This window comes from Magnolia sinica, chromosome 16 (genome assembly GCF_029962835.1).
Source record: "Magnolia sinica isolate HGM2019 chromosome 16, MsV1, whole genome shotgun sequence".
Classification (NCBI taxonomy): Eukaryota; Viridiplantae; Streptophyta; class Magnoliopsida; order Magnoliales; family Magnoliaceae; genus Magnolia; species Magnolia sinica.
Window position 1 is genome coordinate 56301575 of NC_080588.1, and position 13020 is coordinate 56314594.

General features: G+C 37.0%; 1 pseudogene; it reads left to right on the forward strand.

Moving 5' to 3' along the window:
- Positions 1 to 10092: 10092 nt before the first annotated feature.
- Positions 10093 to 11025, forward strand: LOC131228864 (transcription factor RAX1-like; annotated as a pseudogene).
- Positions 11026 to 13020: the final 1995 nt, after the last annotated feature.

The following is a 13020-nucleotide window of genomic DNA, read 5'->3' on the forward strand; positions in this document are numbered from 1 at the left end:
ATATTTGTCGCTAAAAATCTTAGATGGAAAATTTTTTAAAAAGCGGGAAATTACTTTTAGTGACGAATTGTTTCGTCGCTAAAAGCCCCATACACGATTTTTAGCTACGAAAATCTTCGTAGCTAAAAGTAATCGTCCAAGAAATGGTTTGAGCCTATAGCGACGAATATTTTCGTCGCTAAAAGTCTTTTAGCGACGAAAATTTATTTCGTTGCTGAAAGTCACTTTTAGCAACGAAAAAAATTTTCATCACTAAAAACCCTATTTGCAATCATCAGACTTTCAACGTGCGGTCCAAGCCCGATATAGAGTTTCAATGTGCTCTCGAGAGCAATTGGGTTTTGAGATTGATCCTAGGTTTTTAAGAAATGTTAAGTTAGTGATTCTAATAGTTTTGGGTCTTGCAGTTCGTATAGAAAGTGGTTCAAGCTAATTCGCCATTTAATTCAGTTTAGTACTTAATTAATTTTCGTCTAATTTCTAAAGGATTCAGTCCTTAGCGATTTCTGCCTGAGGTGGTACTCGGGTCTTTGTATGGATTTTTCTGAGATGTTACATGTTCATAATATCAAAAATATATGAATGAATAGAAAACGCAAACATCAGTTTGATCCAAAACTTCTATGGCCTCCAAGAAATTTTAAATGGTAGAGGTTCAGTCACATTATTTCCTGTGGTGTGGTCCACTTGAGCTTTGGATATGCTTCCTTTTTGTTCTTTAGACCTCAAATTATCTGTTAACATGGATGAATGGAGTGGATAAAATAAATAAATAACAATGGACCTCACAGAGTTTACTCTGGTAAGGGTAACGAGTAACTCACCTAAATGTAGTGGAGAAGGGTTTCCTTAAAACATTCATAATCATATATTGGGCCTGCCTAAATGTGATTCACATATCCAACCCACTCAATGTGTGTGTCCCACTTGGATGAGGGGTCGACCAAGTTTCAACCGCATCCAAAACTCGTGGGCCCCACCAAGTGCTTTAATATTTTTTAGGATGTCTTCACATAGTTTTGGATGGTATGGCCCACTTGAGTTTCGTATAGAGATGATTTTTGAGATATCTCATAACCTAAAGGGGGCACATGAAATCCACGGTGTTGATGTTCGACATACATCATGATGGGGCCCACAAAACTTATTAACATCAATTCTTAGGTTCTCATGATGTAAGTTGGGTCACAATTTTAACCAGAATATTTGGCCCATTTTACATGTCTGGTCCATTCACTCTATTTTACTAATCAATACTCTCAATTTGACTAGTTACTCGCCTCAATCAGGCTACATATGAGAAAGATATTGGGCATATAAGATTGATCAACAATTTCAGTGAAATTTGATTTAAACATCTGAAGTTATTTACTCTTCAATCTGAACTGATTAGATTGTCCAAAAATGATTAAAGGTTCAATTAGTGGATGTGCCTAATAATTTAATAATTTTATTTTTCACAGATAAATTTCAATTTCCATTTAAAAATAACATTTTTTTTCAAAATGTATATTTTTTTTACTCTTTTAACAAAATATCATTTTTATTATAAAATATTTTTAAAAAATTAAAATACTAATTTTGAATTTTTATTTTCAAAATCTCAAAAAAATTCTCATATTTTAATTTTTTCTCAAAAATTTGAAATTTTCAATTTTTTTCTTCAAAAGCATCATTTTGTTCTCAAAATTTTTCTCAAATATAGTCAAAATTTCTAAACTTCTCAATATTCTTTTTCATGTGATATTACAAATCATTTAAATATTACCTTGTAATTATATATATAAAAACATTTCCACACATATGATAGAAAAACTTAATACACACACACACACACACACACACACACACACACACACACACAAACATACTACCTTTACTGACGGTTTCTGTTGGTCGGTAAAAAACATTACCAACGGTTTTCATCCGTCGGGAAAAAACGTTTTTACCGACGAATTGTTTTTCGTCGGTAAAAAATATTATTCCCAACGGCTTTGGTTCGTCGATGCAACTCTTACCGCGAAACTTTTCAAGGCAGCAGGAAATTTTTCCAAGTTAAAAATTATATTTTTATTCCCGATGAAATTTTTCGTCAGTAAAACATGAGTTTTACCGACGAAAATTTTTTCGTCGGTAAAAACATTCTTCCCAACGGCTTTAGTTCATCGATAAAACTTTTCAAGGCAGTGGGAAACTTTTTGAAGTTAAAATTATATCATTAATCCTAATGAATTTCTTATGTTTTACCAACGAAATTTTTTTCGTCGGTAAAAATATTATTCCCGACGGCTTTGGTTTGTCGGTAAAACTCTTACCACAAAACTTTTCATGGTAGTTGGATATTTTTCTTAGTTAAAATTATATCATTATTCACAACAAAATTTTTGGTTGGTAAAACGTAAGTTTTACCGACAAAATTTTTTTCGTCGGTAAAAACATTATTCCCGACGGCTTTGGTTCGTCGACAAAACTCTTACTGTGAAACTTTTCAAGGCAACAGGAAAATTTTTCAAGTTAAAATTATATCATTATACCTGATGAAAGTTTTCTTCGTCGGTAAAACATAAGTTTTACCGACAATTTTTTTCGTCGGTAAAAACATTATTCCCGACGATTTTGGTTCATTGGTAAAACTCTTACCACGAAACTTTTCAAGGTAGCGGGAAAATTTTCTAAGTTAAAAATTATATCATTATTACCGACGAAAGTTTTATGTTTTACTGATGAAATTTTTTTCGTCAGTAAAAATATTATTCTCGACGGCTTTGGTTCGTCGGTAAAACTCTTACTACGAAACTTTTCAAGGCAGTGGGAAAATTTTCTAAGTTAAAAATTATATCATTATTACTGACAAAAGTTTTCATTGGTAAAACATAAGTTTTACCATTGAAATTTTTTTCGTCGGTAAAAACATTATTCTCGACGACTTTAGTTCGTTGGTAAAACTCTTAGTGGAAAAATTTTCAAACTTAAAAGTATAACAGTTTTGCTAACGAAAAGTTTCGTCGGTAAAAGTGGTTGGAAAAATGTTTTTACCGACGAAAACCTTGCCTCAATAAAACTCTTACCATGAAAGTTTCCAAAATAGTGCGAAAATGTTCAATCTTAAAAATATCACAGTTTTACCGACGAAAATTTTTGTCGGTAAAAGTGATTTTTGCCGACGAATTTTTTTTCGTCGGGAAAAATGTTTTTACCTAAGAAAATTTTTGTCCGTAAAACTCTTATTGCAAAAGTTTTAAAATAGCACAAAAATTTTCTATCTTAAAAATATAACAGTTTTACCAACGAAAATTTTCGTCGGTAAAAGTGGATTTTGCCTACGAAAAAAAATTTCTTTGGTAAAAGTGTTGTTTTACAGACAAAAAAAAAGTTCGTCGGTAAAACACTACTTTTATCGACAAAATTTTTTCATCGGTTAAAATTTCATTGATAAAAGCTCTATTTCTTGTAGTGATATATGCACAATGTACCTTGAAGCACCTCACGCATGTAAAACAAGTAATAAAAACTAAACACAAAGATTTATTTTGATTTTACTTAAATTACGTGTTGGACTTATTAATATATGTAGGGCTCGATTGATTCGGTCATTTAGATTTCAAGTATCAAAATACGTCAAACCTCCAAAAATTTGGTGAAATTAACATTTAGGTAGGGGTGTACATCTAGTCGAACCGAGTCAAGCTGGCCTCAGATCAACTCAGCTCGGCCACTAGCTAACCCCAGTTTGAACTTAGCACGGCTCAGTCCTTGAGCCTGACTAGCTAGCTCAGCTCGGTTTGATTATCAGCTCGGGCCAATTCGAGTCAAGTTTGAGCTGTGTTTGCCTGTGCAGCATTTTCACAAACACCTGTACTACACTTTCAAAATCTCACTGTATGTAAAACAGCAGCAATGGTTTTACAGGTATTTTATCAAACACCTTCTAAGCAACATAAAAATTAAGAGAAAAAGGATATTTGTTTCATATACATACCTTCATTGCCACCAGCCACACTTTGTTGAGTCATTTCATCAAACACTTGGTCAACAACATCAATATCAGAGTAACCGAGTCACTGATCTGGTTCGATTCGAGTTGGGTTCGATCTGAATTGAGTCGAGCTGGGGCCAGCTTGAAGTCGGTTCGAACTCATCTTCAAGCTTAAAAAATCAGCTCAACTCAGCTCGAACTCAGCTTTGAACCGAGTCGAATCGAGATTTTTTGAGTCAAGTCAAACGAGCTAACCGACTTAGCTCGGTTCGTGTACACCCCTACATTTAGGTGGGCCATAATATCCAAAATAGAATTAATGGTACATTCACTGTTAGAAGATCTATTGGGGCTGTAAGGACTTCTAATGAAGATACTAATTCTTTTGACCCTTCAAAAATAAGTGGGTGAACTAATGAACTACTCGGATCTCATATAGATACTTAGGAGGGCTCGAGATAAGGATAATATATGTTTTAATGGTGGAAGAATAGCCCGCAATATTTGTGATGGTACAATCCACTAGAATCATGAATCTGACTCATTTTTAACCAGTGTCCTAAAACGATGCCCGTAAATTGGTGAATGGAATAGATTTAGTGAGCACACATTATGTGTGGACTATCAGAATATATATATATATATATAGATAGGAAAAGGTACTATACGCTCGACCTTACTATAACATTCCGTAAGGTTGAGCGTTAGCATACTGTTGGCCGTCGGATTCTGCAATTTTAAATCTATGGAGATCCTTAAGACGGGATTTGAAGGAGAGAGACCGGTTGTTCTGGTTACCGCAATGTCCCTAGCCGTGCAACCATCTCTCTCTCTCCCTCTCAATCCCCACTAGGAACCGTACCCCGTGCAACCCTCTCTCTCTCTCTCTCTCTCTCTCTCTCTCCCTCTCTCTCTCTCCCTCCCTCAATCCCTACCACCAGCCACGTCCGCCTCCACCTATCTCTCTCTCCTTCTCTCCCTCAATCAGTACCACCAGCCGCAACCGCCTCCACCTCTTTTTTTTGGTATTTTCTTTATTTTTTTTTTCCAGATTGAGATGCTTTGGATCTAGGTTTTTTTTTCCCAAGATGATGATCTCATCCATCTCTTGGGGTGGTTACAAACGGTAGAAAGTTTCGCATTGGATTCCTATTTTGATCTCTATCTCTTCCCTTCATCTGGTGGGTCGCACTATATATTTCTGTGGTTCGGACACCAGGTCAATATGGTTGCCATATTTCTGTTTTTTGGGTTTTTGGTTTTTTTTTTTTTTTTTTGTATCTGTATTTGTTTTTGTTTTTGTTGTTCTTTTAGAAATAAAAACAAATACAAATGGGTTTGCAAGTGGGGCAGTGTATGTTTGGGTGTAGGTTTTGTGTTTTAGTGCGCGGATGATGGCTCATCATCCTGAATTTTCTTGATAAACTGTATGTGTATTGAATTTCTCAAATGCATTATTTTTCAATTCAAAAGTTCATGAGGCCACAAATATGACTAGTGTAATCTACCTCGTATCCATTTAGCCATGGCCCACAGCGTTATGCTCTTTCTGATCAAGCAGTTAGGAAACTGATAGAAATGAATGGTGTAAGTAAGATCTAGAAGTCCAAATAGGGAACCAAAACCAACCATAAATCAATATTCAGTCATATATACTTCTAGCTGAGGTTCAGTTGCAGAAAAAGAACAGAGGGGTAACTTGTTTTGCTCTTAAGTGAAACAGAGTCAACTTGGTTATAGGAGCTTTGGTTCCATGTTCAAAAAAGAAAAGGTAAAAAAACAAAAGTCAACTTGGTTACAGGAGCTTTGGTTCCATGTTCAAAACAAAAAAAGTAACAAAAAAAAAGGTCCATATACATATGTCAGTCCCTTGAACTATAAGGAAACTACAACACTTAAAAGCTGCTTTTATAGGGAAGTTGATAACACCACCAGAAGCTACTTCTTGTAGCTTCCCTTATAGAGTAGAAGGTATTCTAAAGTATAGAATGGCTTCTACTTTGGAAAAAGAAGCTACCACCAAATGCACTTTTAGCCTAAAAACTTTGAAATCTAGAAATTCTTCCTAGACTAAAAAAATAGCACTGGAATTAACTAAGACTCCCTAAGAATGTCATAAAATAACATGACTTATTGAAAAATTAAGAACTGTTGACCCTATGAATTTTTTATCCCACCAGAAGTGGGATGACCCCACTGTGATGTCAGCATCATTTCATGGTAACCTCATTAAATCATGAGTCCTAGTGACCCCATCCTTTGGCCTTGTTTCTTCTTTCAGTGTTCTACTTTCCCATGAGAAGCTGTAATTCTACTTGTTTTTTTTTTTTTTAGTAATTACTTTATTAATCTGGTAGCTATCTTTATCATGATATCATGATATATCGGTATGTATCGACAATATTATTTTTGATATGTTAGATTCTTGTACTCTAGGAAAGTATTGTATTACTGACCGGCAATACTAAACATGTTAGGTGATATCAACAATACATAGAACACTGAATTTATCATTTCTCTATGATGGATAGTATTGTATTGTGTTGCAAGTTTCTTCCACATGACACACCTACTTTGAATTAGTTGGGTGTTCAGGGCCGTGACTGGTAGGTAGCCCGATGGTGTTAGAGAGGTATTATATGATCTGTGGGTGGGCCTTATCTACCATATGTGGATCCCACAATATGGTAATCCAAATTGTTGATCTGATGGGCTTCACTATGGATAGCCTACAAGTTTGGGAGTGGGAAAAACAAAAAAAACAAAAAAAAAATGACTCAATTCCGATATAACTAGAGACAGGGCACAAGAACACTGATGACACTTGACTCTTATGGTAATTAGTTTTCCCAGTTCCCAACACAAGTGGTAGAAAAAGTGAAGGATGGGTTGTTATGGATAATTGGAGCAAGTAAATTGAGTGTTGTTCAAAGTATCTCTAATGCTGAAAGAAATGAATATATACATGATTGCTCTTCACGCTCACCAACTAACAAAGTTAAAATCCCACCTTTTACCATAGTTCAAAAACTCACTGATTTGACTTAAAACCCAACCAAGTCAACTCAACTTGGTGAGATTTCGAGCCAAGTATTTAGGAAATTTAGTTTTGGCACCGAGTTGGCCCTGACGTAGGAAAATCCGTCGAGTCAACTTAAAACTTGGTCGATTCGACATGACTCATGGAGACTTGGCGAGTCGCTTATCCTATGAAGCTAGTTTATAATAATAATAATAATAAAGATTAAAATAAACTAATATGAGGAACATGGAAATTGAACCCGCCAACTCTATATATCAGGAAGACACTCCCTACCAGCAACCTTAGTATGACTTTCATTTCTTATTTCAAAATTTTCAATACTTACATGATATGCAATTATTTAAAATATTCCTTAGTATTTCTAGAAGTTTTGATTTATATCTATTAACTATTGAGTCGAGCCAATTCGAGTCTTTGAGTCAACTTGACCCAGATGAATATGGAGTCAAGTTTTTGGGTGATTCTATCAACAATGGCTGACTTTGTTTTCCATTTCTTTGTGATGATCCAGAATCTGAGCAAGGAATATTTGAATAGGTTTTGAATGGGGACCTTGACTTTTCATTCGATCCATGGCCTAGTATCTCTAAGAGTGCAAAAGATTTAGCATGGAGAATGCTTATTAGAGACCCAAAAAAGTGGCTGACCACCCATCAAGTTCTGTGTGAGTGTTTTTTTTATAGCTATATCATGTTTTATAATTTAGAGATCTTGAAAGTGGTGAAATATTTATGGTTTTGTTTATTAGTGTAGAAATACTTCTCAATTCTCATTCTGTTTTGTTATCTTCCAATGATGGACATGCTTCTCACTGTCCATAATCTAGAAAATTCAATGGTCTTCAGAAATTTCCTTTAGTTGGCACACTATTTAAGGATAATGAAACTTTATAACTTATAAGCCCTAGTCATTATGCCTTAACAAGGCAAACAAAAAATCATCATTACAATGTTGCAGCTACACTCACAAATAAATAGGCCATGCGTGCTTTGATTTGACTGCCTTGAAATATTTCTCTCTGGAAATTCATGTGGCCTCTCATCCTTTTACAGATATTATGGATAGTTATTTCATTTTGTGTAGATTGGAAATCATATCCTTCCTAGTAAACTGGATGGTCCTTTTCTTTTTCCTGCCTGTGCTTAATGTATAGTTGGTTTTCTTGCAAGCCATCCATGGGTTCAGGTTGATGGTATAGCTCCTGATAAGCCTCTTGATTCTGCAGTTCTAAGTCGCATGAAGCAATTGTCTACTATGAACAAGATCAAGAAAATGGCCCTCAGAGTGACTCAAGTTGCTTGCTGAAATTTGTACTTTATCTACAACTAGTTGAAGGCGAACTTAACCTACAACCCAGTTTTACAAGCATTTTGCCCTTGAAAAGCGAATTCAGCAACATAAGAAGAAATGAGTCCCATTTTTATTTTCTTTGATCAATCTGAATTTTATTAGAAAAGGAGTCAATGATCTCCACCATCATAGCCTTGTTTCAGCTTTCATCCTTTTAGATCCTGCTTTTATGGATCTAAAAGGAAATATATTACAATAAATGTTATCTTGTTATTGTATGGACATGTCACTGTTATGTTTCCACAGTGAACATGTCTGACCGCATATTTATATAGATCTCGAGGGTCCTATGTCTCTCTGGTGTTAAGTATGGTCTATCAGGTCATGTACTAGCAATGGTAAAAGCACTACTATTATATAAATTTTTAACATAGGAAATAGCTACGAATTTTAGCCATAGCTATTGATATTATAGCCATAGCCCTAGTTCTAGTTTTAGCTGCAAATGTAACTATATCTTCAAAACCTATGGCTACGGTACTAATTGCTACGGATTATAATCGTAGCTATAGGTGAAAGTGCACTCCTTCAGGGCTGGCCACCCAGAAGCATGTGTTTTATCATCCACACCATCCATCTTCTTGTTCTATCGCACAATGAAGTGTGATCCATTGCTGAAATAGCGGAAAAAATGGCTGCAAAATAGTAAAACAGAAAACATGTACTAAAAAAGTTTTAAATTTTTTTGCTGCAAAAAATTGAAGCTACGGGCTGCGAAAGGACAATCTGTGCATTCTATAACTCGTCCTGCTTCTTTAAACAAGAGTGCTCCAGTTGCTTCAGAGCGATATCATGGTCTGGAGCCTAATCAACATTCCTATCCTGTATTGTCAATGGGACCTGATAGCTCGGGTGCAGAAGCAACAGATGAAATTACAGCACCAGAAGAAGAAGGTTAAATGTCCTCACCTAGACCCTCTAATAATGAAGATGGTACCTTTCCTTTTAAATGTTCCTTGAAAGTTACAAGAGTAGTAGGATAAACAGTAAAGAAAGAAAAAAGAAAGAGTTAGAACTTTTGAGATTAGGTGCAGGAGGACATTGGTTTTCTGGGAACAGCAAAAACCTCCTTGACTATTCAGACACAGCATTGTTGACACCTTATCCTTTTGAAAAACACAAACATTCATGAATCTCAAGTTGCCATGCACCTCCTTTTAAGTAATGAAGTACATGGTCACTTAACTGTTTGGTGTGTTTACCACTATGAATCCGACATGACAACTCGAGAAGAAAGTACTATCTTCTTTAAACAACTAAATGTTTACATGTATATTCATGTACAGTGGTATGGGCATGACTTGATACTTGCTGTAAACTAAACCTTTCTCAGCCATCTGACATTTTGTTCAAGGAATTTTGTACCGTCTGTAATACAGTGCTCTTTCCCTCTCTTCACCAACATGCATGCACAAACAATTACAAATCCTTTTCAAAGGAAAATTGTTTGTCAACAAAAATTCTTTAATTTTCTTTAAACAACTATATGTCTACATGCATGCACAGACCTGATTTGACACTTTGCGGTAATCTAAACTTTTCTCATCCATCTGAGATCCTGTTCAAGGAATTTTGTAGCTCCTGCAAAACAATCTCGAAATTTCATCTACGGGTCATGCTGTGAGCTTGAATCTTAATTTGGCAACAGTCAAGCATACCTGCAAAATCCATGAAACAGTTTAAAAGTGCCAAGTATAACTCTCAAAATTTGGTGACTCTCTTGTAGGCAAAGCAAAGTAAAAAAACATAAATTAAAAAGCCCAACCAACCCATTTGGAAAGATCTCAGTTCCCTCTGAAGTGTTGTTTTCATCCCATCAAGAAGAACACAGAACCATAAAGAAAGAAAAAGAAATCCCAGATATGGGAAGGGCTCCTTGCTGTGACAAGGCAAATGTGAAAAAAGGGTCATGTCTCCGGAAAAAGACTCCAAGCTCAAAGATTTCATTAAGAAACATGGCACGGGTGGGAATTAGATTGCTCTCCCTCACAAAGCTGGTCTAAAGAGATGTGGGAAGAGTTGCAGATTGAGATGGTTTAACTATCTGAGGCCCAACAATAAACAAGGATAATTCACTGATGATGAAGATTAGCTCTTCTGCAGCCTCTTTGCTACCATTGAAAGCAGGTGGTCCATCATAGCTGCTCAGTTGTCAGGCAGTACTGACAATGATATCAAGAACTACTGGAACACCAAGCTAAACAAGAGATTGATTGAGACTCTTCCCTCTCGAAGAAAACCACAGTAGCAACCACCCTTCCCATCTCCTTATGAAGGTTTCTCACCCCTTCAAAAATCTCCCACAAGCCTTGCAGGGATGCCTAGCCCACCAGACCTTTTCAATGCTACCAGCTACATCTTACAAACCCATGAGAGCTTTCCCATACATCACTACCACCACCACCATCCACACCATTCATATCAAATGAAAGATGAAACTTACATGCTTGGAGGGGAGAATAGTTGCAGCTCTTCTAATTGGAGCTGCAGCCAGATCAGCTATAGCAAGGAGAATGGTCTACAATATGGTGGAGGTGAACAGATGGGGGTGAATGACAACTATTTCTACGGTGGGTTGGATGAAACATTATTCATGACTTATTTCATAGCCGATCGTTCTAGTTTTGGGACAGGGCCTTATGGGCTTGCTGCTTGATATCCTCCCAAATCACTGTCCAAACCCAAAACCTGGATCCAGAGCTAAAGTCTGATCCATGCCCAGAGCCAGAACCTGATCCAGAGCATCTCAATCTGAAAAAACAGAAAACGAAAAACAGAGGCCTTACCTGTAACCAGCCCAAGTGATGAAGGGAAGAGATAGAGATCAAAACAAGAATCTAATTCCAAACTTTCTACCGTTCGTAACCATCCCAAGTGATGGATGAGATCATCATCTTAGGGAAAAAAAAACCTGGATCCGTAACATCTCAATCTGAAAAAAAAAAGTGGCTGGTGGTCAGGATTGAGGGAGAGAGAGGGCTACAGGCAGAAGTGGCTGGTGGTATGGATTAAGGGAGAGATAGGGCTACACGGGGTGGCAATTCGTGGTAGGGATTGAGGGGGAGAGAGAGAGAGAGATGGTTACACGGCAAGGGACGTTGCGGTAACCGGAACGATTGGTCTCTCTCCTTCAAATCCTGTCTCGAGGATCTTCATAGATTTAAAATTGCAGCATCCGACGGCCAGCAGTATGCCAACGCTCGACCTTACAGAATGCTACGATAAGGTCGAGCGTATATGGGAAAAGGGACTATACGCTCGACCTTACCGTAGCATTTCGTGAGGTCGAAAGTTGGCATACTGTTGGCCGTTGGATACAACAATTTTAAATCTATGGAGATCCTCGAGATGGGATTTGAAGGAGAGAGACCGGTCGTTCCAGTTACCGCAACGTCCCTAGCCGTACAATCCCTGGCAACGGCGCCATAAACTTGTTCACTCCCCAAGTATAGGGTTGTGATGTAGTAATAAACTCGGTGAGACCGAGGTCAAATCCCAAGGGACTGATACCTATACATAATTTGAAACTAACTAGAGCTAGAACTAGAATGAGATGAAATCTAAATCGAGTGTAATTTAATTAATAATTATGAAATAAATTAATTAAAAACTAATAAAAATAAAGGTGAGAGCTAGGGTGCCAAGGATCCACTTGTAGCAATTGGGAAGCTACCTTGCATAATTCAAGGATACAGCTGGAATTAGTCCTATCTTATCCAGCTGGTAAGAAGAAATTTGTCAGATCTCTGAACTTCTTATGGATCTAATCATTAACAGATAAGATTGGTGAAGATTTGGAAGTGATCCCGTCACCTAACCATGCCCAGGAGATGATGGCAAACAACAACGATTTACTAATCTCACGGCCAATCAGAAGAGACTTGTGAAAGTTAGGAAGGGTTCCGTCAACCTACCATGCCCATGAGACGATGGTGAACAACGGGTCTTACTAATTTCACAATCTCAAAAATGGAAAACATACTTAAAGCTATCGCAGATTCATTGTAATTTAAGTTACAACAAACCATTAAAAACTAAAAGTATACCTTCATAATCAAACTAAAATCCAAGAGAATCCATAAAACATGAATTAAAGCAAAACAACCATCCTAATCACGCTACAAGCTTCACCTCTTAGCTCTAGCTAAGAGGATCAGCCAACCATTGACATGATCAACTAAAGTCTCTTAAAAAATCAAAAGAAGGAAAGAAATTAAAGAGGAAAAGGAAAAGGAAAACTTCACGCTGATGGCCGTCCACCCTCTCTCTCTTTCTTCCCACGTCCAAGCTCCCAAGGTGCCTCCACGGCTGCCCTAGATCATCTCCTCCCCCTTTCTCATGTTTACAACCTCCTTTTATAGCTGCTGGAAGGCTGGAGTCGGTGGCAGAGTCGCAGTAGGAAACGGAGTGTAACTTTTCGCAGCCAAGTTTCAGTGTTTCAAAACTTACCACTTTCCTCACTCAATTTTCAAAGAAAAACCGTCCCTTAGGACGTTTTTGAGTGCTCTACATGATGGACGGTTTAGATTTACCATATGATGAAAGATGGTGGGCCACAACCGCCTGAAAATCTGGATTTTTGCGGATGTGCGAAAGCTTTCGCACTTCTTTGCAATCGTGATCGGTGGGCCCCACAGAGGTATTTTCAGGA